Source organism: Peromyscus eremicus, chromosome X (assembly GCF_949786415.1).
Source record: "Peromyscus eremicus chromosome X, PerEre_H2_v1, whole genome shotgun sequence".
In the NCBI taxonomy this organism is placed as follows: Eukaryota; Metazoa; Chordata; class Mammalia; order Rodentia; family Cricetidae; genus Peromyscus; species Peromyscus eremicus.
The window spans coordinates 29,963,703-29,988,237 of NC_081439.1; the positions used below are offsets into that span (position 1 = coordinate 29,963,703).

The following is a 24,535-nucleotide window of genomic DNA, read 5'->3' on the forward strand; positions in this document are numbered from 1 at the left end:
TTATGGCCGTAGCAGGCTTCTTGTTATCTAGTTCTTATATCTTAAATTAACCCATTTCTATTAGTCTATAAGTTGCCATGTGGCTTGTGGCTTACCGGTACCTTACATCTCGCTTTTCATGGCTGCGGTTGACAGCGTCTCTCTGCCTCAGCCTTCCACATTCCAGAATTCTCTTCTCTGCTTGTCCTGCCTATACTTCCTGCCTGGCTACTGGCCAATCAGCATTTTATTTATACAGAGCGATATCCACAGCAGAACATATTATATTTTATGATTTATATTAAATTTTACTGATTAGGTGAAATGTAGGTATGTACCTTTTTCATAATATTATGAAATCTGTTACTTTAAAATATAATAAATCATTAAGAAATCTAAAATAGATGAAGAAATAAATACACAAATAATAAAAATACTTAGAGAGTGTTAACTCAATAGCCTTAGTGAATCCTGAGTGATATTTTTCTTTCTAAAACCTACAAATATTTTAAAAATATGAATAAATATGTAAGGCAAAACTCAAGACTCTTGTTTAACAGCATTCATGTTGTACTATCTTCAACCCTTATGTCATGAAAAGTACAAAGAATGTGCAATTAGGTTAATATTGTTTTAAAAGAAAAATGAATTACATGAAAATAACTCCTTCTACCAGCCTCAGCTGAAAGTCAGCAATGATTGGCTATCCTAAATTAATTATTCTATACTATAATGGTAACTTTAAAGTTTTGACTACTGGGCTGGCTAGGTGGCTCAGCAGGTAAGGGTGCTTGCTGCCAAGCCTAAGTTCCATTCCACCTACATGGTGAAAGAAAAGAACAGATTCCTGTGACACACACACACACATACACACACACACACACACACTAAAACAATTGACTATCGCATTTTTGAAAGAAAGCTGTGAATATAGTTAAAGTTAGACTGAAGTCCTGGATTATCATTGTATTCCATTTCATTCAGTTTTAGACAAGTATCAATGGTAATACTCAGATATTTAATATTCATCTAAAACATACATTGTATATATATATATATATACATATTTTATAAACCCAAATTTATAATATGAACATGAAATAGCCCAAGTCCTTAGTATTTTTTATATTGTGAATTTTATGTTAATTACATTAAATTAAATAATTAAACCCATGGAATCATCAGTTACAGCAGCAAAGTTCTTTTGGCTAAATAAGATAACACTTGCAGGTTTGGGATATGTGGTAGTTTGAAAGAAAATGGGCCCCATAGGGAGTGGCACTATTAGGAAGTGTGGCTTTGTTGGAGTAGGTGTGATCTTGTAGGAGGAAGTGTGTCACTGTGGGTGTGGGCTTTGATGTTTCATATATGTTCAAGCCACGCCCAGTATCTCAGACCACTTCCTGTTGCCTGTAGATCAAGATGTATTAACTCTTAGCTTCTTCTCTGGCACCATGTATTCCTGCATGCTGCCATGCTCCCTGCCATGATGATAATAGACTGAACCTCTGAAACTGCAAGCCACCCAAAGAAATGTTTTCCTTTATAAGAGTTCCTGTGGCAATGGTGTCTCTTCACAGCAATAGAACAATGACTAAGATAGGGTGTTAGTATTTGGATATATTTATGGATCGTTAATCAATGTACCACATTAGGTTTAAATTCCTCTTTTATTGGCCACTCAGTTGTTTTCCAGATTTCTAAGTGATTGTAAATGTGCTGAATGTTTTGTACAATATATCTTTGACTTCATCTCTGAGAATTTTCTTGTCCAGAAGCCTTGTACTAATTTCCATTCCCACACCTAATATATTATTGTGCTATTTTCCTAAACCCTTGCAAACTCCAACTATTATTAATTTTATAATCTCCAACAATTTGATAGGCAAAATTGGCATCACATTACTAATTTATTTATTAGTCTCTTTTTTCTGTTGTGAATTTTCTATTTATCTTCTTTTCCTGTTGTCCAGTTGGTGTGAGTTTTTTCAGGCTATTAAAGATAATTGGGATTCCGTTCATTAAAAACGAGAAGCGTTGACTTGGAAATGTCTTCCATATTCTCATATGCTTGCTGCTTTCATAGGCTTGCATGGAGTGGGTGGAGAGAGAATGTGAGAAGGTTTACTGGAAACATTATTGGCAGGAAGTATATTAGAAAGAGTGGAAATTTAGTTCGTCCTCTATACAATCCCATACTCTTTTTCTTAAAATAATTCTGTCTACATGCTCAAAATCTATCCAATTATCCTTATCAGCCATCCACCCAGTGCATTTTCATCAGCTAGGCATTTAGATTCCTTAATATTTGGGTTCCCAGTATTGTTTTCAAAATAGGACCACTGGGGCCAGTGATATGGATCAGTGGGTACAGGCACTTGCTGCCAAGCACAATGACCTGAGTATGATCTTGGGGACTTAGATAGTAGACAGGGAGAACCACTTCTAGCAGGTTGTCCTCTGACCTTCACATGCACGTATGCATACAGACTGAATAAATAGACAAATATAAGAAAAATAAATTCTGAAAATAAGCTCAGCACACCCCAACCTAATTCAGCTTCGTTTAGATTAGTCTAGTGTGTTAAGTGTTGAGGGAATTGACATAATGAAGTTTCTATCTTCCAAGTGTTCCAGAGATGAGGGAAAATCTGGGCTGTAGATAAATCAAAGACCTTACTTTATCATGCAATCAAATCTGGAGTGAAACTAGTGGTATCACCTCCTTACTAGAGGCATCCAACGGGCATCCCTGGGGAAATAGAGGCATCCAACGGACATCTCTGGGGAAATAGAGGCATCCAACGGGCATCCCTGGGAGAAATAGAGGCATCCAATGGGCATCCCTGGGGAATAGGGACAGATGGCCTGGTTAGAAGAGAGGGTCAGAAAATACCTCTTTCTTACACGAGAAGAGGATGGCTACAATGCATCTTGACAACACAGTGGTCTATCAAAGAAGATGGAAGATCAGGTAAACTTATTTTAGGTCTAGGGGAAGTATGTGAGAGAAGTGGTCCAAGATGAGCTGGGCAGGGTCCAGATAGCCTATTGCATCAGGGAGCTTAGGTATTAACTTTAGAATATTGGATGCCAGGCATGGTGGCACCCACTCCTTTAATCCCAGCACTCAGGAGATAGGCCAGCCAGGACCACACAGAGAAACCCTATCTCAACCAATCCCCAAATTAATTAATTCAAAAATAGAGTAGTGGGGAGTAATTGAAATGTGTATTAACAATGACTGATCTTATCAAAGCTATACTTTAGAAAAACCATCTTGACTGCACCCTGCAGAAGGAATCAGAAGCAGGGAGCATTTAGAGTGACCTTAAGTCCCTGTGGACTATAGACAAATTTCTAAACAGAGCCAAATACAGAGGTAATAGCCGAAGAGATCAGAGCAATAGCCACGACTAGCCTTAGCTTACCACCAGCAGTAGCTTCCACACAGAGAGCTTCTTTCTGTGTAACCTTTTTATTGCCTTCCTGTTCTGCCTTCTCATTGGTTCTAAGTCCAGCCACATGACTTTCTCATCACTGCCTGTCTATACAGACCACCAGGTCTCTATGGTTGGTACTGAGATTAAAGCTTGAGTCATCACGCTTGGCTGTGTCCTTGACCACACAGAGACTCTGCCTGCCATGTGATCGGATTAAGGGTGTGTGCTACCACCGCCTGTCTTCTGTTTATGGCTATTTGACCTCTGATCTCCAGAAAACTTTATTTATTAACATACAAATAAAATATCACATTTCAGCACAAATAAAGTATCACCACAGTGGGCCTGACACAGTTTTGATTTATCCTTGTTGCTCTATTATTCTGCCTAGTTTAGTATTTGTCATAAGTTTATTCTGTCTGTCTCTGTCTGTCTGTCCCCGCCCCCCATCTCTCTCTATCTGGTCTTATGTATCCCAGGCTGTTCTCAAACTCATTATGTAATTGAGGGTGAACTTGAACTCCTGATTCTCCTGGCTCTACCTTCCAAGTGCTGTGATTATGAAGTATGTGTCACTGCCTGGTTTATGCAGTGCTGCAGTTCAAATCCCAAGCTTTGTGTATGCTAGGCAATCATTCTATTAACTGAGTGTAATTCATAACCCAGGTTTTCAATTTTTAAATTCGGTATAATTATCAATGAGCATCAGAAAATTTGGAGCAAGTGGTGGACTTCCATTTGGTGCTTCCAGATTCAGTCACAGAGTTGCCTAGTAGTGAGTGAGATAAAGATTCATCAAGCAAAGACCTTATTTCATCATGCAACTAAATCTGGAGTAAAGCCAGTACCCCTGCTTTTGTTTGCCTGACTTTCTAGTTGCATGATAGTTAGACATACCTCACAATGAAGGAGAGCATTCAGACTACTCCCTGATAAAACTAAGTGCTTCCAACATTAACAGCTGTGGGAGCTGTGTTCTAATCTCGGGCAACGCTGCAAGATATACTTGAAGATATTATCCTCAAGAGCATCTTTGTGTACTACTTAGTTACTGTGGCTTTTATCTCAGTCAGAGTCATATGCAAAGCTATGTAAGCTGTCTCTTGGTGTGTCAGTGGGGAATGTGGGACATCGTAGGATAGATGTATATGAAGTGTGTGCAGGAAATAAAAGCTGAGCTGTGCTGTTGCAGAAGTTAGAAAGGGAATCTCAATGCTTTAGCTTGCAAAGGTTTTGTCATTTATTGTACAGCATAAGCCTACATCTATTATTTATTATATTGTTAGCTAATGCTTATTATTTTTGTTTCTGCAATAAACTCTTTGGGCAGCAATGAGCCCAAGGGAATATTCACTAAAAAATTAAACAGATTTTTACCTCCAAAGACCATTGATGTCAGGTGTCTGACTTGCAGAAAGCATTTATGGACATTTATTACCTGCCACAAGGCAATACAGGTATCAGTAGCCACATGGAAAACAGAAGACATGAAGATGCTGGAAAAATACTGCTGTCTATTTCTAAAAGCACTTGTTACTGTACGAGGCCTGCTCGTATATACATCTTCAGATGGTGTGTTCTGGCCACCCCTGACATTTGTGGGCCTGGGGCAAGAGGACAAATGAAAGCCCATATTCCATTAGGTTTAAATATTTACAAGTTATGAATCAAGATAGCAGGCTGTTAAATAAAGTATGTCTGTGCTCCTACCTGAACAAAAATACCTTCATTATGACAAAAATGTATGTTGCTATGGTTTTAATATGGATTTGGCAAAAACTCAAAGATGACTGAACTTAAATATGTCTGAGTGTCTGGATGGGTTGGCAAAGTCAAGACATGTAATGCAAGTAAATTAACATGTGACTCATGAATTACTATGTATTTATTCCATAAAATTCATGTTGTTGAATATGTAGCTCAGTGGTAGAGCAATGTGCTCAGAATGGATTGAGGCCTTGTATTCAATATCTATATCAAGAAAAAGGCAGACAAAATTTTTCCTTTATTTCATTAAAAGCATTAATTTTATTTTTGTACTCAAGATTTTTATGAGTTCTGTGTTGGTACTGCCTGTGATCCCAGCTGCTTAAGAGGCTAGGGCAAGTTCATTGCTAATGTATTCACAATAACTAGGAAATGGAAAAAACCTAAATGCCCTTCAACTGATGAATGGATAATGAAAAGTAGTACATATACACAATGGAATTCTTTTAAGCTATAAAGAAGAATTAAATAGTGACATTTACAGGTAGATTGATGAATCTAGCAGCTATTATACTGAGTGAAGTTTACCCAGACCCAGAATTGTTTGTATGTTCTCTCTTTTTTGTAGATTCTAGCTCTGGGTCTTTAGATGTGAATATATTAACCTGGAGTAACTTCAAAAACAAGAAAATTAGAAAATCACTATGTGGGGAGGGAGAAGGAATTCTAGAGGGCAGTAGTAGGGCACAGGTGCAATGAAGAGAGAAAAAGGAAAAACTTCAGGCCTTTAACTGGGGAGGAAGGGCAGTAGAGAGGGAGAGGGAAGGAGGAGAGATAACACTAAGGATGTTTGAAAAAGCCATAGGGAAACATATTATTTAATATTTACTTCAAATATATGTATTTAAATAGAGTCGTGCCATACTGGTGATGCACTCTCCCAGGAGCCACAGGCTATCTAACAAAAACCTCAGCACTAGGCATGAAACTACTTTTTGAGTTGTTGATGGGGGGGTTCAAGAGACTCTCCAAACAATACAGGCCATTGCCATTGCCCTTGCTACCTCTCTTGTGGCTCTTGTCACAGCCACAGTCATATGCAAAGCTATGTAGGCTATCTCTTGGTATATCAGTGGGAAAGTAGAACATTATAGGTTAGATGTATACAATGTGTGCACAAGAAATATATAGTCAGGGACTTTGTGGGGAGGAGGATTCTAGAGAGGGAAATGGTAGAACACAGGTGTTATGTAGGCGGACATGGGAAAAACTGGGGTTTTTTAAATGGGCAGGGAGGGCAAGGCCTTATTGCTGAAGACACTATACACTTCAGACACAGAACTTGGAGGAAGTGAGCTGGAGCTGACCTGACAGCTTCCTCCCTAAGAACTAGCTCTCATGGTATTAGAAGGTACTATGCAAGCTGCCAAGGGAGAAAAAACAATCAATAGTTCTACCCTGCTCTAAACACTACCACAACAATGACCACCCAGACAACATATCCCCAGTAGTGCAATAGTGGCACTTCCATCTTGGGAGTAACCAACAGCTATCTAATTAGATGTAAGGCTTAGTCAGTAACTACTTGTAGTTGAAGAAGTCATTGATCCAGAGGAGAAGCTATTTCCCCAAACTAGTACGATTTCTAACTATATTCTAAATGCTCTCCTTACACCCACAGATAAATGTAACCATCACTCATCATCTTTGATAAAGATGGAACAGATAAAGACTATTACAGAGATCCACAACTGGTCAAAATGCAGAAAACAAGTGATCATGGGATGCCAAACTCTAATCGATACACCTACAATGCAACCCCTACACCTAAGGCTCAGGGGAAAATAGTAACAGAAGAGGGTCCAGAATGATTTTAAGATACAGAGGACAAGGAAGCCCTACCCTACCCTTAGATGAAGAGCTACAGGTAATCAGTGCCTGTTGTATCAACTGACGTGAAAAGTAAAATATAAATTATAGTTAATGAGTATCATGAAATTTTACAGTCAAAATGAAATGAAAATTTTGTTACAGAATTTATAATCTTGTAATTCAGTTTTCTCCAGGGACAAGCAAGCTGGTAGGTTATACAATACCAAGTGGTTAAGAGGTAGATAGGGACCGGGCGGTGGTGGCGCATGCCTTTAATCCCAGCACTCGGGAGGCAGAGCCAGGCAAATCTCTGTGAGTTCAAGGCCAGCCTGGGCTACAGAGTGAGTTCCAGGAAAGGCGCAAAAGCTACACAGAGAAACCCTGTCTCGAAAAACCAACAACAACAACAAAAAAGAAGAAGTAGATGGGGGGAGAGATGGGTGAAATGATATAAATATAGTACTCATGTATGGAATTCTCAATAATATTAAAAATTAAAAAGAAGAGCCTAAGGCAAGAAGATCAGTAGTTTGAGGTCGTCCTAGGTAACTTAGTAAGACAAGGAAAAGACATAGGAAAAGGTGTGGGGTTGTAGTTCAGTAATGGAGCTCTTGCCTAGTACAGCACAGGTGAGGCAGGGGCTTCAACCTCCAGTAGGACCACTTTACAAAGATTTTTCATGCAATTTGCCTTTTATTCATGTTAAAGGTCTAAAGGATTATAACAGTAAAATCCATTTATATTCAAAATGTGTAAAATTTGAATATATGTTCATACACATGTGTAAAGTAAATTTAAATTTTAAGTTATAAATTTTATAATTTCATAAATGTTTTTAAATATTTTAGAAGAAAAGTATCAATTGAAATCAAAAGGTAAAATTTATAGTTAATGAATATCATGAAATTTTATAGTCAAAATGAAATGAAAATTGTGTTAAAGAATTTTATAATCGAGGTGCCTATAATTCCAGCGTTTAAGAGACTAGGGAAGGCGAGGCAGGAGGATTAACAGTTCAGTGCCATCCTCAACTTCATATTGAGTATGAGACCAGACTGTACTATATGAGACCTTGTCTCAAAAGAGAAATGGGAGGTGGGGTGGAGGAAGGAAGGAAAGGAGGAAAGAAGGAAAGAAAGAAAACTGTTGAACATGGTGGCACATGCCTGTGATCTTAGCGTTCAAGATTGGCAGCTGGAGTGTGAGTTCAGGACCAACCTTTGGGCTGCATGAGGATAAAAGAAAGAAAGGAAAATCAGACAAACAAAGAACAAATTACAGAAGGAGACCTAGTCACAAAACATTAGGGTGCAATGCCTACCTAGTTTCTTTCTTTTCTCTTTTTCTTTTTTTCCTTTTTGTTTTTTCAAGACAGGGTTTCAGTGTGTAGCTCTGGTTGTCCTAGAACTCACTCTGTAGACCAGGCTGGCCTTGAACTCACAGAGATCCACCTGCATTTGCCTCCCGAGTTTTGGGATTAAAGGGGTGCACCACCACTGCCCAGCGACTACCTAGTTTCTAATTCACCTGTTTTATAGCCAAATTGGCATATATCTGTAGGCATAAACATATAAAATAAGTGTATCTATGCATAAATACATGAATTTAAGAGTAATTTGAATTCCTTATTATGTTAAATTTTGTAACTGCATATGAAATCATTTGTTCCTCTAGAACTCAGGAGTTGGATAAGAAGAAAAGAGGTGTGTTCAATAGTAGTGGAAAATGATATTTGCTTATGTACAGATCTATTGCATGCTCTCTCTCTCTCTCTGAAGGCCAGTATCTCACAAGTTAACTTTCTTTTTGTTTTTTTTATAAGTCTCTCCATTGCTTATTTCCTGTCCTCTAAAATTGTTTCTGTTTCTGATTTTGCTATTAGTGTTTTGAGTGTGGTTGCTTTTTCTTTCTAGGGCAGCAGGGAAAAGTTCAAGAAATATTAATCTTTTTTTGAGACAGAGTCTCATGTACTCAAGATTGGACTCAAATTCCCTGTCCTTAATCTTCTTTCCTCTACCTCCCATGTCCTGAAATTAAGGCACTTGCCACTATGCTTGATTTATGTGATGCTAGGGATGGACGTTGAGTTTTATACACGGCAGTCGAGCACTCTACCAATAGAGCTACATTTCCAGCCACGGCATTAATCTTGAATGTAAACATTTAGGGTGTTGGCTCACAGTCTGTCATCACTGGATTCTGAGTAGCAGAGCTGCCCATGGATTTTAAAATGCTTTTACCCTTTAGGTATGTCTGTGATCTACAGTGATCTCAGACTGGGTACTCATCGTCCATGTCTTAGAGATATTTACATATGATTTTACACAACATTTCTTTTCACTTTGCTCTTCTAACTGAAGTTTATTCCAGGGTTTTCTTGTCCTTGTATAAAAAGTGAAACAATAGCTGTTGTTGGTTGGCTTCATCACAAGGTGAGGAAGTTCATGAAGAGTTACCTGACAGCAGTTTTCTATTAGTGTTATCAGATGCTTTGAATATCAGTTCATTTCAAATATAGTTTGATATTTCTATCTGGTTCATGGATCTAAATAAAGCCTTTAGAGTTTCATTCTGTTAAAGGTGTAACATCTGTCATGCTATAGTAAATCCATTTTTAAAACTTTAGTATTTGGAAATAAAATGACTTATCAGGGAGAGAATAGTAGTTAAAATCTAAGTTTTGGTGTAGCAAAACATCAGAGTCAGGACAATATTCTTAGTAAAACTGAGAAGTCTATGGAACTGAGCTATATTTAGTATTAGTCGAGGTACACACACAATTCATAGTTAACTGTGAAAAGACAAGCTATAATATACCACCAATACAGAAGTTGTAGTTGTCAACAATTACAAATGTCTTTAATTATACAGTGTTAGAGTAACTTAAATGCAAATTGTATGACAAAATTGATGTTGAAATGTGGTGTAGTGGTTCATTGCAGTGTGATTTCCAGCTGAGACAGAAGGATTGCAAGTTCCAGGCCAGCTTGCATGAGGTGGTAAGATGTGCTTCCACAAACAAAGCAAAACTGAAAACTAATGCTAAATAAAGATCTTATTTATTTTGGTTTAGTTTGACTTTCTTTTTGCAATTCTGAGAGAGACAGAAAGAGAATAAAGTTGGGTGGATAGAGAGGAGGGGAAGATCTGGGAGGAGTTGGAAGAGGAGAAAACATGATCAAAATACATTGTATACAAAAGTGTTTCAAATAACAAAAACAATGCTTAGCATATCAGTGCATGTATTATCAAATGTCTGAGCCTTAAGGAACTACTTTGTTAATCACTCTATGTGTCCTACTTTGGCACTGCTGTCTTAGTTAGGGTTTCTATTGCTGCAATGAAACACCATGACCAAAAAGCAAGTTGGGGAAGAAAGGGTTTATTTGGCTTATACTTTCATATTATAGTCCATCATAGAAAGAAGTCAGAACAGGAACTCAAACGGGGCAGGATCCTGGAGGCAGGAACTGGTGCAGAGGCCATGGAGGGGTGCTGCTTACTGGCTTGCTTCTCCTGGTTTTCTCAGCCTGCTTTTTTATAGAACCCAGGACCACCAGCTCAGGGATGGCATCATCCACAATCGGATGGGCCCTCCCCTCCAATCATTAATTAAGAAAATGCCTCACAGCTGGATCTTTTTTTGGGGGGGGCGGGGGAGGGACATGGTTTCTCTGTGTAACAGCCCTAGCTGGTCTGGAACTAGCTCTGTAGACTAGGCTGGCCTTGAACTCACAGAGATCTGCCTGCCTCTGCCTCTCAAGTGCTGGGATTAAAGGCATGTTTCATCCACAGCTGGATCTTATGGAGGCATTTTCTCAATTGAAGTTCCTTCTCTGATGACTCTAGTTTGTGTCAAGTTGACATAAAACTAGCCAAATTTTTTAAGTCTTCCGACTTCATTTTTTTTTTAATTTCTCCAAAGCATTTGGACATTTTTAATCATAGTATTCATTGATAGTTCATTTTAGAAAAGTGGAATAATTGCAAACAAAGCTTGCAAACAGGAAGGCGTTGAGTTTATTTCAGGGGAACTGAAATTAAATGATGAGAGTTCAAATGATTTCTAAGATTTAATTTTGCAATTCTATAATTGAATGTTGGAATATCTTGACTTTGAAGCATCTTTTGATGAAGTTCCTATTTGTAATTGGATAAATTTATAGTTTGTACCAAAATAGAATGATTTTTGAGAGGACTTACAATTTCACAGCACTAAATTTACCCAAACCATTAGGAAGGATCAAATGTAGAGACAACCTATTTTAAAAATGTTGCCACATTTAAGTGTTTGCTAAAGAAAGATACTCCTAATAGAAGCAAAAAGCCACTACTTGAGAAACTCTTTGGGCTTGTACAGCTATATATCTCAACAAAAGATAATTTGAAGTATCCTCTAGGTATAGAATTTGTACCACACCCACTAAAGGTAAGTTTTTATCAATTAAAATGTGCCTTACCTATCCATCTCTGGTTAGTTGTCATTCAACAAGGTGCTAAGATTGTTTGGAGAGGCACAGAACTGCCTACTTAAAAACCAGTGCCGGGAAAACTAGATCTCTTGGCATAAAACTATGAATTTAGCTTCAATACATCACAACATAGACAAAAGGTAACTCAAAATGAATTGAAGATGCATATTGAAGAGCTAAAACCGTAAACTCTTACAAAGAAACAGGTGAACACACACATGACCTTGAGCTGAGAATGCGTCTCTTAGATATGCTATCAAAAACACAAGTAACTAAAGAATGACATCAATACATTAGACTTTGTGGAAATTGAAAACTTTAAAAAATATTTATTTGTGTGTGTGAGTAAAGGTATGCACATGCCATGGCACATGTCTAGAGGACACAGGACAACACCTGAGGAACAGTTCTCTCCTTCCACCATGTGGGTCCTGGGAATCAAATTCAGATTCTGTCTTGGAGGCAGGCCCCTTTACCTGCTAAGCCATCCTTGGCCTGAAAAACAAAACAAAACAAAATATAAAAACTTTTGTACATCAAAAGATGTTATCCAGGAAGTGAAAAATAAGGTTAGAGGTCTAGCTCAGTTGGTAAAGTGCTTGCCTGGCAGGCACAAGGACCTGAATTCCATTTTCAGCATCCACATAAAAAGCCGGGCATGGTGTAGAATTTGTAATTCCAGTGCTGAGGAGATAGAAATATGCAGATTTCTTGGGTTTTCTGGTCAGCCAGCATAGCATAGTTCATGAGTTCCAGGCCAGTGAGACCGTATCTTAAAAAAAAAATGGTGAGTGGTACCTGAAAAACAGCACCCAAGGTTGTCTCTGGCTTCCACATGCATGCACACATATGTGCACCCATATCCACACACCTACCAACACCCCCCCCACACACACACACAATTGAGTAGTCTATACCTGATATGATGAAAGGCTAAAGTTGTCCATTTGGATCAAGAACAATGTAAATAGTGAGTGCTCATTAATGTAAAAACCTGTGACTGGCCAAAGTATGAAGAATAAGTGATGGTAGCATGCTTGGCCTTAAATGGGACAGCTATATCTTCCCTTCCAAGGCTCACAGAACATCATGGAAGAGGAAATAGAAAGAATGTAAGAGAAAGAGAATAGGGAGATATGTAACAAAAAACATCTTCTGGAAATAACATAGCTGATGCACTCATGAATTTATTGTAGCTGTGGTTATCCAAAGAACACTTGTACCAGATTAAGCTTCTCAGCATTTCATCATGGATTAGGGAGAGACCCATGAGGCCCCATCCCTCCTAGAGAGACTATTGGTAGTTAATGGTTGTTGGGAGATTGGGGGGCACTATTTTTTTAAAAACTACAGCCTCTTTATTTTGAATACTTTTCATTTCAGGACAAAATAAACAAATGAACAAAACATAATGCACAACACCCAGCCCTGCTATTTGGTGAAGGAGGGGAGACTTTTCTGCCTTAAGCCACTAAAAACAGGAGAGAAGAAGATAGCCTGTAGGCATCAGCAGAGAGCCAGGTGGGTCAGGCTTAGTCAAAACTGCCGGGAAGCCTAAGGGAAGCGTAGACAAAGGGCACAGGCTTCCCAGTGGGAACTCTTACTTCTTCCATGTGAAATGACAGTATCTTCATCATGCAAAAGTGGTGGGCTCAGCTGCGCTCGGCGCTACGGTCACTTCATTTTCATCAGTCCTCAGGCCTAGTATGATCATGCAGTAGATGTAGTTGGTGTGGGTCTCAGGATCCTCCAGGGAGAAGCCAGGGGAGAGTAAAGTGGTTTTCAACAGTACTAAACAGTAGCACTGCTAGGTTCGGACAGCCTTGCCATTTTGCCTGTCTCAGTCTTTTGCTGCAGGCTTTCCATAAGGGGATGGCCAGGATGGATCTTTATGTGCTTTTTTTGGCCATTATGTAGCCAACTGTAGAGTAGTCTTGGAGTGCTTGGGCCTTCATGATGGCTGTCCATCCATCCATAAGTGCTTTTCATAATGCAGCACAGTGAAGAGACAAGCTTATTGGAAATTGTCACCTTTTCAGTTTTCTTATCCAAGATCTTCATGAGCTTTCAAAGATTCTCAAAATTTCCCTTGTTCTACTTCATTTTCTGCTCCTTCTCATCCTCTGGTAGCTCCATGCCCTCCTTGATCAAAGATACTAGGATTTTCCCCATACAACTCCTTGACTTGTTGCATGCAGTACCTGTAAATAGGCTTAGTTACATATACCACCTCAATGCCCCACTTCTTCATATGCTCCATGAAGGCAGAGTTGGCTACCAACTTTGCGTTCAGTAGTGATGTAGTAAACTGATTTCTGTGTCTCCTTCATGGACGATACATACTTTGATATGAAAGTCATCTCATACCCAGACTGAGAGGTGTGGTATCCCAGTAGCTCAGAGAGGCATCATTGTCAGCTAGTAGAATCTTCATGGATTCCAAGCTTTATGTTCTTAGAGAATATAGAATTTCTTGTAGTTCTCCTTGTCTTCTGCCAGCTTAGGGATGAGCTCAAAGCCTTTCTTCACAATGTTTTTGTGGATTGCTTTCAAGGTTTTGCACTACTGGAGCATTTCTTGGGGGATATTCATCCTTGGAGCCAACCATATCACAGATAAGTTGAGATAGTTTGGTATTAACTCATCATAGCCATCCATCATGAACATATGATGGACACAGAGCTTGATGTTCTTCTTGATATTCTCAAAGAGGACAACAGGAACTTACCAAGAGATGACGAATAGTGCCCTGAATTTCAATTGACCTCCTATAAAGAAGTGTTTAACTGCCAACTGGTTTCCCAATCACTGGTGAAGGTCTTATATAATTTACTATATTCCTTTTTAAATGATACCATCAGGGTTTCTGGTCCACATGCTCTTGGTCTGGCTCAATTATTTCTGACCAGTGTATTTCTCCTTAACTTTCTTGGTTTACTTTTTTTTAAATTTTTTACTGGTATCATCCTCCTTATCTGCTCATACATCTTCAATCTTAGGCTTCTCCTTATCATTCTTATTGTCCTCTTCTTTCTCTTACTTTGCCTCATTATCACTGATCTGCTTCTGTCCTTTATCCAAATGAAGAGTGGTAGGATAGCCCATGAACTGTGAGTGCTTCTTTGCCACCTCATTGACCCTCCTCTCCTAAATATTCTGTCTGGTCTTTGGGGTGAAGGATCCCTTTTATATCCTGGCCAATAGGCTCACTGTGATATGCCTATACAGTGAAGGATCCATCAGCAGAAGACTCACAGGCATAGTGTTCACCATAATTGTGTTTTGTGATCACAACTTTCTCTGCCACCAGAGAGGCAGAATGGAATCCAATATTGTCTTTTTTGTCAACTTGAAACAAGCTAGGTTTATCTGAAAAGAAGAAACCACAACTGAAAAAATCACTCTATAAGACTGGCCTGGAAGCAGCCGGGCAGTGGTGGTGCATGCCTTTAATCCCAGCACTCGGGAGGCAGAGGCAGACAGATCTCTGTGAGTTGGAGGCCAGCCTGGGCTACAGAGTGAGTTCCAGGACAGCCAAGGCTACACAAAGAAACCCTGTCTCAAACAAACAAACAAACAAACAAACAAACAAACAAACAAACAAAAACAAAAAATGGCCTGGAGGCATGCCTGTGGATTCTTTCTTCCTTCCTTCCTTTCTTTCTTTCTTTCTTTCTTTCTTTCTTTCTTTCTTTCTTTCTTTCTTTCTTTCTCTCTCTCTCTCTCTCTCTCTCTCTCTCTCTCTCTCTCTCTCTCTCTCTCTTTCTTCCATTCTTTTATTCTTTTTTTCTTTTTTTGAGATAGAGTCTTTCTAAGTAGTCCTGGCTGTCCTGGAACTCACTATGTAGACCAGGCTGGCCTTGAACTCACATAGATCCCACCTGCTTCTGCCTCCCAAGTGCTGGGATTAAAGGCGTGCACCACTACTTTCAGCCATTTTTTTTTTTGAGACAGGGTTTCCTCTGTATAGCCCTTACTATCCTGGAACTCATTATGTAAACCCAGATGGCCTCAAACTCACAGAGACCCACCTGCCTCTGCCTCCTGAGTGCTGGAGTTAAAGGTGTGCACCACCATGCTTCACTCCTGTGGGGGCATTTTTAAGATTAGTGATTGACATGGGAGGGCCCAGCCCATTGCAGGTGGTGCTATCCTGGGCAGGCAGTCCTGGTATGTATAAGAAAGCAGGCTGAGCAAGTCATGAGGAGCAAGCCAGTTAGCAGCATGTCTTCATGGCCTCTGCCTCAGTTCTTGCCTCTAGGTTCCTACCTTGAGTTCCTGATATGAGTTTCCTGAATGATGAACTACAAGCTGTGAGATGAAATAAACCATTTCCTCTCCAAGTTGCTTTTGGTCATGATGTTTTATCACAGCAATAGAAACCCTAACTAAAATAAACATGAAACTGCTGAATCCTAGGGATGTCTGCACCAGCCTGGAGAGCCTCCATGAAAGGTTTATGCCAGACTGAGCAATGGTTTCCAAATTATCTATGAGGTCAGGCTTGGTCATGCCAAAGCTTGTCTCCACCAAAGTCGGGATGCATTTCTGAGAGTTGCAGATGTCAGTTTTCAGCTTTTTACCCCTGTCCAACTTGGATGTCAGGCTATCATAGCAACTCTTGTCCAAGACATCTGAAGCATTAGAGATCAATTTCTGAAGGAACATTCCCTTGTTAGAATAGAAAGTAGTCATGATGAGGGGCTTAGGTTGACCAAGTTCTGCCTGAAAGGCAAAAGTTTCCACCTTCTTCTGGTGGTCCACATCTCAGGCGTCTTGAGGGGGAAGCACTGCGTTAGTCCAGACCAGGGTGGGCTCCGACAGTCTCTGTCTTGAATGTTATCACCAAGGCTGTTCAGGGTAAACACTCAGTTCATCCAAGTTGGACAGTGGTAAAAAGCTGACAATTCACATCATCCCAAACCCTCAAGAGAGTAGGACAGCGTGTCATTTTTTTTTCAGTGCTCCAGTAAACTCCCACCCGTGCTTGAGCAAGAAAGTAATTAAAGTTGATGGTTCATATGCAAAAAGAAAAAAGTAAAATAGGAGGAGGACTACTTGAGAAGGGTTCCAGCTGGATATTATGTGTGTGTATGGGGGTGGTAAGAGAGGGGATTAGGGGTAAAATGACTAAAATTCATTTTAAATATGTATGAAACTGTCAAACAATAAAAAATTAAAACATATTTGTTCTGATCATTTCTATTTTGACATTGTATTAGAGGTCCTAGCTAGTGGTAAAAGCAAGGAAAAGAAATAAAAAGACAAAATGGAAAAAGGAAAAAATAAAATTATCTTTAAGAACAAATGAAATGGTCATCTATGTAGAAAATACAAAAAAACTATCAAAAAGCTACTAAAACAATTAAGTTAGATTACAACAATTTCACAATACAAGGTCAAAATAGAACATTGTAGTGATTAACAAATGTAAACGGAAATAATATCATGTACAAATAACATAATTAAAAACCTATGAAATGCTTAGGCATAAATCTGACCAAGGACAGGAGGGAGTCTGCAGCCTGTGTCTGTGGTCTTGCCCATGACATCCAGCTGCATGGGACTGACCCTTGGAATATGGTACCACAGGAACCAGTTCCTAGGCTCCAATAAACAGCTGTGCCCCTCTTGGCTCATCATCAGGATATCCCTTTCATCTGATGAATGTTACCTTTTAATACAAGTCAGTGGTTAAAATTGGCACCAGTGCTTGAGGGATATTGTATAAGGTCCATGATCTACAGAGTGGCCACTTTATGGTCCTTAAGAGTCCCCAGTGGAAGAGGAGGTTGAGTGGGCCTTCTCATCAGCATGAGGTTTTGAGGTCTTACTGAGGAGGCTGGGAACATTTGAGCATGTCTGTGTTGTCTTTGTGATGGATGTCTATGCCATTCCTGATCTGACCAAGAGACTACGGTGATCCTGAGCATATAGACCAAGACCTAAGGACACATGTAGACAAGGCACCCCCACCCAGGTTTTCCAGCTAAGGCCTTAAAGATTCTCATGTGACAGTTTCTAAGAGGCCTAGATTTCCTTTGTGCAAATTGTATTATTCATCAAGATCTGAGGTCAGAGAACAGTCTTGTGACAAGTGGTGGGACATGCAAGCTGGATTGAATTTGGCCTAGCTGGATTCTATATCTACCAGAGAGAGAACCCTTATATCTGTGGTTGTTACATTCTAATACCACACTCTTGAAGTTCTGCAGTCTACATATATACTATCTGTGGATAAGTGGTGTGTTAGTTGTATCTTTGCAGAGATGTTTCCTTAAGACCCTCTGTTCTGTGGAAAATTTGAACCTAACTGGCTCTGCAAAATCTTTTTTTTCTTTTGACACAGAATCTCTCTATAGCACTGGATGTCTTGGAACACATTATGTAGATGAGGCTGGCCTTGAACTTGAGTTCTGGGATTAAAAGCATGCACCAACACGCCCAGCCCAAATCTTTGATCTTATAGGAGCACCCCCAGGAGGTAACTGCCTAGGGCCTGGGCCAGTGCAGTCAGTGGTGGTGGAGATAGAGGGGTCTGAAGCACAGCCAGCTGTGCTGCAAATGCTGACTTTTCCTTCCTTCCTTTCCTTTTTCAGGACTGGCTTTCTCTGTAGTCCTGACTATCCTGGAACTTGCTCTGTAGACTAAGCTGGCCTTGAACTCAGAGATCTGCCTGCCAAGTGCTGGGATTAAAGGTGTCCACCACCACATCTGCTTGCAAATGCTGACTTTTAATCTACAGAAGTGTATCTCTGCCTTTCAAGCCCTTTCCTGTGATATTCTTTTTACTAAGGTATGTATGTATGTATGTATGTATGTATGTATGTATGTATGTATGTATGTTGTGGGGGGAGGTTGTGCCATACTATGCAACTGAAGGTCCCAATGATGAAACTCAGGTTATCAGGCTTGCAGCATGTGCCTTTACCCACTGTGGTAGTTTGAATAAGAATGGCTCCTAAAGGCTCATATATTTGAATACCTGGTCACCATGGAGTGGAACTGTTTGAAAGGATTAGAAGGATTAGGAAGTGTATTCTTGTTGAAGTAGGTGTGGCCTTGTTGGAGGAAGTGTGTCACTGGGGGTGGGCTTTGAGGTTTCAAAAGTTCATACTAAGCTCATTTCTTTCTTTTTCTATTGGCCAGAATGAAGTTCTTATCTATTTCTTCAGCACTATGCCTGTCTGCTGCCATGCTCCCCACCATGATGAAAATGTACTAACCTCTCAAACTTTAAGCAAGCCCCAGTTAAATGCTTTCCTTTATATGAGTTGCCTTGGTCATGGTGCCTCTTCACAGCAATAGAACAGTATCTAAGACATCCACTGAACCATCTCTCAGGCCCTACAGCACTCAGGTGGACATAAGGAAGAAGGAGGTCCAGAATGGAATGGCTATTTTCCCCCTTAGGGACACTTGAAAGGAGAGAACCCCACTGAGAAGACAATTTCTATCTTCCTCTCAAACTATGGGGACTCCTTCAACTATTTACAGAAAATTTGGTGGAAGATAGTCAGCTTTTATTTTATTTTGTTTTCTTTAGCCTCAGAACAGTTCAATGTTTTGATTTAAGGACAGAAATCTCAGGGGCATCTCAAAAACCATAGGGTCATTTTTGGCACTTTTATTGTGAAAATTAATGGCAAATAATTTTTTTCCCTTTAGACCAGTGGTTCTCAACCTTCCTAATGCTGAGACACCTTAGTATATAGTTCCTCATATTGTGATGACTCCCAACCACAAAATTATTTTCATTGCTACTTCATAACTGTAATTTTGCTACTGTTATGAATAGTAATGTAAATATCTATGTTTTATGATGGTATAAGGCGACCTCTGTGAAAGTGGTCACAGCCCACAGGTTGAGAACTGATGCTCTAGACAATGACCTCAAGGCAATGGTAAGTCTTTCATTCTTCTATTTCTCCAGACAGACAAGGAGAAAGACAGATTCCCTTGATCTTTTTGTAGGGATGTATGGTGGTTTGAAAGAAAATGCCCCCTATAGGCTCATAGGGCATGGCACTATTTGAAAGGATTAGGACTTATGGCTTTGTTGGAGTGGGTGTAGCCTTATCGGAGGAAGTGTGTCAGTGGGGGTTGGCTTTGGGGTTTTAGAAGCCCAAGCCAGGCCCAGTAGCTCTCTCTATTCCTACCGCCTGTGGATCTGGATGTAGGACTCAGCTCCTTCTCCAGCACCATGTCTGCCTGCATCCCTCCATAGTACACAGCATGCTGAAATGGACTAAACCTCTGAATATTAACTAAGACAAGCTGCTTCATTTGAGTTACTCAAGCATTCATCTATGTCTCTCTCTGACCCTGCACTTTTAGTTTTGTCAAAGTATAACATACTCCTTTTTAAAAATCAACTTAATTTCTATTTTTTATTAAAATATTTTTTTCACAAAACATATTTCAATGATGTTTTCTCCCTCCCCAACTCCTCACAGGTCTCTCCCACCTCCCTGTCCATACTTTATGTTATTTCTATCTCTTTCAAGACAAACTAGAAACAAAACCCCCAAAAAACAAGAAACAGAAAAATATCCCACAAAAAGACAACAATGAAAACCAAAACAACCATGCAAAAGAAGGCAACCAACAAACAAAAGTCAGAACAAAACAAAATGGACTGAAACAATCCACAAAATAGTATGGTGTTCATTTTGTTCTGACCAACTACTCCTGGGTGTGGACCCTCCCTGTGGTGTGATTGATATACCCTGTTAACTCTCCATTGGAGAAAACTGATTTCCCCTTTGCCAGTAGGTATCAGTTGCAGAGAGTATTTTAAACTTTAAATGACAGTTCCTCTTTTTGAATCTTATATTCTTGCTCTTTTATTTCTTTTTATCCTGTTGGCGGAGGTGTGGGTGAGGCATCCCTGAAGTTGTTAGCATGGGAGAGCTGTCCCCATTACTCATCTGTCATGTGACGGCATGGGTGGGCGAGAGATGCCCCCCCCCAATCAACAGCTGAGGTAGGTGGGAGAGCTGTTCCTGAGGTATAAGAGCAGGAGAGCTGGCCCTGCCCCTCATCAGCTGCAGTGGAGAGTGGCCCCTCTACCATGCCTGGGCAACACAGTAGAACTGATCCTGCAGGTATAGGTGTGGGAAAGCCAACCCTAAGGGCATGAAAGCAGGAGAACTGGCCCCGCCCCTTGCTCATTGCTGCAAGGGGTGAACTCTCCAGGACAATGCAGGAGAGCTCACCCTGGTGGTGAGGACAGGGGAGAGCTGGTGGGCTACCCAGGCCCAGAACCAGGGTTATGAGTTGGCCAACCCCAACATCCACCCCATCTGTGATAGGGCGAAGCACGTGAAGGGACGGGTCTTGCAGACCCAAAGCTGCAGGATCTCCAAAACACAGGGCAACAACAGGATAACCAAGAGGAGTTCCAGTGAGGGCCCAGCATTGACGGTGCAGCAGAAACCAGAGGCCTCGAACCAGACCAATAACTCTCTGCAATGAACACTTACAAGTAAAGATATGGGAATAAAAGGGTTTACTGCACGACTCACTGTGTCACACTACAGCGTCAGTGACGAGACTGATTTTTTCCTTCTCTCTTTTTTCTTTTTTCTCTTAAATTTTATTTTATTTTATTTTGGGTGGGAGGTTGCCAGGGCAAAGGGTAGATATAAATGAAACATCTAAATAAATGGAGAAATATTCTTATGAATATAAATACAAATATTACGTATAAATATTATGATGACAGTGCTCTCTGATTTAATCTACAGATTTAATACAATATCAATCAAAATCCCTGCCAGAAGTTTGGGTTTGCAAGGTGAATCTAAACTTGTATTTCTGTGCAAAAATATGATACCAGCTTTATTGTTAGATAAAATAATGCTGGAAAACATTTATTGGACGTTTGGTGTGTGCCAGGTATTGCTTCATGTACTTTGAATGTTTTGATAAATCTAATCCTCTTAGCATGTTACCTTCAGTTTACGGATATGCAAACAAAAGCACAAAGTGTGAGTAATTTGTCTGAGCTCATCCGATTTTGATTCAGAGAGTTTGCCATTGAACCCAAGCAAATGGAATCCAGAGTTGTACTTTTGAGTTATTTGTAATAAATAGTTTTGTATCCATTACCATTTGGTGCAAACAAGCACAAGACCTCAGTGACAATGATCATTTAGTATGCATATGTTTGCAATCTGGACAGAATGGCTTTGCTAGGCTCAGTGAGCAGCTCTAATTGTAGGCCAAGTTCAGATTTGTTTCATGTATTTCTTATTCTCCTTGAATGACAGGATTAGCCATGGCCTATTCTCCTCATGGTAGTAATAGAGGCAAGAAAGACAGCTCTGGTGAAACTTAGGCCCACATCAATCTGTCTATCATTCTCCACTCTAATTATTCAAATAAAAAGGAAGTGAGTAGAAAAGTGAAGGTTTATGCCGGGCGGTGGTGGTGGTGGTGGTGGTGGTGGTGGCAGCGGCGGCGGCGGCGGCGGCGGCGGCGGCGGCGGCGGCGGCGGCGGCGCACGCCTTTAATCCCAGCACTTGGGAGGCAGAGCCAGGCGGATCTCTGTGAGTTCGAGGCCAGCCTGGTCTCCAGAGTGAGTTCCAGGACAGGCACCAAAACTACACAGAGAAACCCTGTCTCAAAAAACCAAAAAAAAAAAAAAAAAAAAGAAAAAAGAAAAGTGAAGGTTTAGCCGGGTGTGGTGGACTGTACCTAATTCTAGCACTTGGGTGACTGATGTAGGAGAATTACAAGTTGGAGGTCAACTAAGCCTGCATAGTAAGTTCCAAGCTGAGCTACACAGCTACTGTCTCAATTAAAAACAAATAAACAAACAAACAAACAAACACCCAAACAAACATTACAACCAACCAACAATCATAAAACCGTGCAGCTTTTTTTTTTTTTCAGATCAGGAAGCTCCACTCTGGTTTTCTGATAATTGGGAAGTGACAGTGGAAGCAAGCAGGTGCTCCCATAGGCAGGTTACACTAGAAAGGTCAAGAGCAAGAGGAGGGCCATTTCTGTTCGGTTCAGTGATACACACACCACCTGACAGAGTAACAGTGGAGATCAGACTTGGAGTTGGATTTGTTTAGTGTCTTATGGAGAGGAGAGAGAAGGCAGAAAGCATCCCTGAGGGGTGGAGAAATTTTAGAAGAAATGTCAGGACCAAAAAGAGAAAGACTTTGCCTCCTCTAGGGTGAAAGGGCCAGGTTAGTGTTTCTTGACTGTATTTAAGAATTATTTGTAGTCAAACCATAAAAGAAATGGTTACATTTTTACTATTGAAAAACTTCCAATTTTTTCCCCTCATTTAAACCTCATTTCCTAAGATTCTGCTTGGCTCAGTAGCAGACACACATGTTTGCCTTCTGACAAGTATTTGGACCATTTGGTCTGGTTGCCCTGAGTTACTCCAATGTAGTCCAGAAGAAGCTTGTTTTGCTGGGGCTTATCACTGATTGCAAAACTAACCCTGGCCAGGGAAATGGGCAAATTCTGCTTAGGGCTTGTGTATTTGTTGTCTGCAGTTTATGTGCATGTGTGTGTGTGTGTGTGTGTGTGTGTGTGTGTGTGTGTGTGTGTTTTGTGTGTGTATGGCCGTGTGCGCTTTGAGCAGAGTTTCCACATGGAAAAGAAAGGCAAGATGTTACCCAGCTGGGTTATTCTGGCAGAACTTCTTTACATAGTCCTCTTAGAAGTTTCTGCAATGCTTCTTCCCCTTTCCATTTCTATAGAACTACAAAATTGACTGAGTCTCCACAGATGTGACCTGAAGTCATCACTGAGATGATTTCTGACTGCTCATGCTGGGATGGCAGAGTGTAGGATGGGAGGTATATGGGTATGTGCCTTTATATAAACCAGGTAGTGTTGGAAGGAGAAAGCTAAAATCATCAGAAATGTTACAATATACATTTTGGCCATGCTTTCAGAAGCTGCTCTGGGTCATGGGCAGTAGCATTTATCATTTCTTAGCAGTGAAAACTGTTTAATGCAGTGCTATTCACAATAGCAAGAAATAGAAACAAACTAAATATCGTTTGATGACTGGATATAGAAAGTGTATTACATACACAGCATAGAACATTATTCAGCCATTAACAGGATAAAAATTCTGTCATTTGTGACAATATTGGTAAGATTTGAGATTATTATTTTTAATGATATAATACAGGCACAAGAAAACAAATACCATGTTATTACATATGTATGTGAAGTCTAAAAAGAAAAATATAATTACATAGACTTCTAGAGCAGAATAATCACTACCAGAGACTGGGAGAGTAGGAGAGGACAGTGATAAAGACTGATCAATGACAATTTTGTCATTAAATCTCCATCCATGTTGAGATGTCAATCGATGTTGTCATTGCGTGGGTGTTATTTAGGTGACCATATTGCTAAGATTTGATGGGTACAATTCCATGTCATACATAGGAAACACTATAGCAGATGTAGCAGATGTCCCGGTCCTTTGGCCTTACAATCTTTCTACTTTCTCTTCTGTGATATTCCTTAAGCCATAGGTATAGGGATTGTGTTGTAGATATATCAACTGGGAATAGATACTCCATACACAGCGTTTCTCAGCATTTGGACCAGTTATGTATTTCTGTGGTGGTCTCCATTTGCTACAAAAAGATAAAGAACTACAAGTAATTAATGACTACTAAGAGAGGAAGAATCAGTCTTCTCCAGGGATGAGCCCTCTGATAGGTTATCCAGTTCCAAGTGGCCAGCCCTAAATAATACATAGGAGCAACACTAATTGGAATTAGCAGAAATTATAAAAACTAGGGATGTCCTGGAGGCTTTGAGACACATAAGTGTGGCTGCCACATTTAAAAATTGGAAGAAAGAGAAATCACCGACAAATTTGATTTGGATCCCAAGTAAGATGCTAAAAAGATGTTATTCTCAGAGTGATTAGGTTCAGCTGTATGTGTTATAAGATCAAAATAAGGTGTCTTAGGGTTTCTATTGCTGTGAAGAGACACCATGACCATGGCAACTTTTATAAAGGAAACATTTAATTGGGGCTGACTTACAGTTTCAGAGGTTTTGTTC

At 40.0% G+C, this 24,535-nt stretch overlaps 2 pseudogenes; one reads left to right on the plus strand and one right to left on the minus strand.

The window, feature by feature from the left end:
* Positions 1-11,818: 11,818 nt before the first annotated feature.
* Positions 11,819-17,020, minus strand: LOC131899744 (heat shock protein HSP 90-beta-like; annotated as a pseudogene).
* LOC131899745 (cyclin-dependent kinase 4-like) lies at positions 17,019-19,344 on the plus strand (annotated as a pseudogene).
* Positions 19,345-24,535: the final 5,191 nt, after the last annotated feature.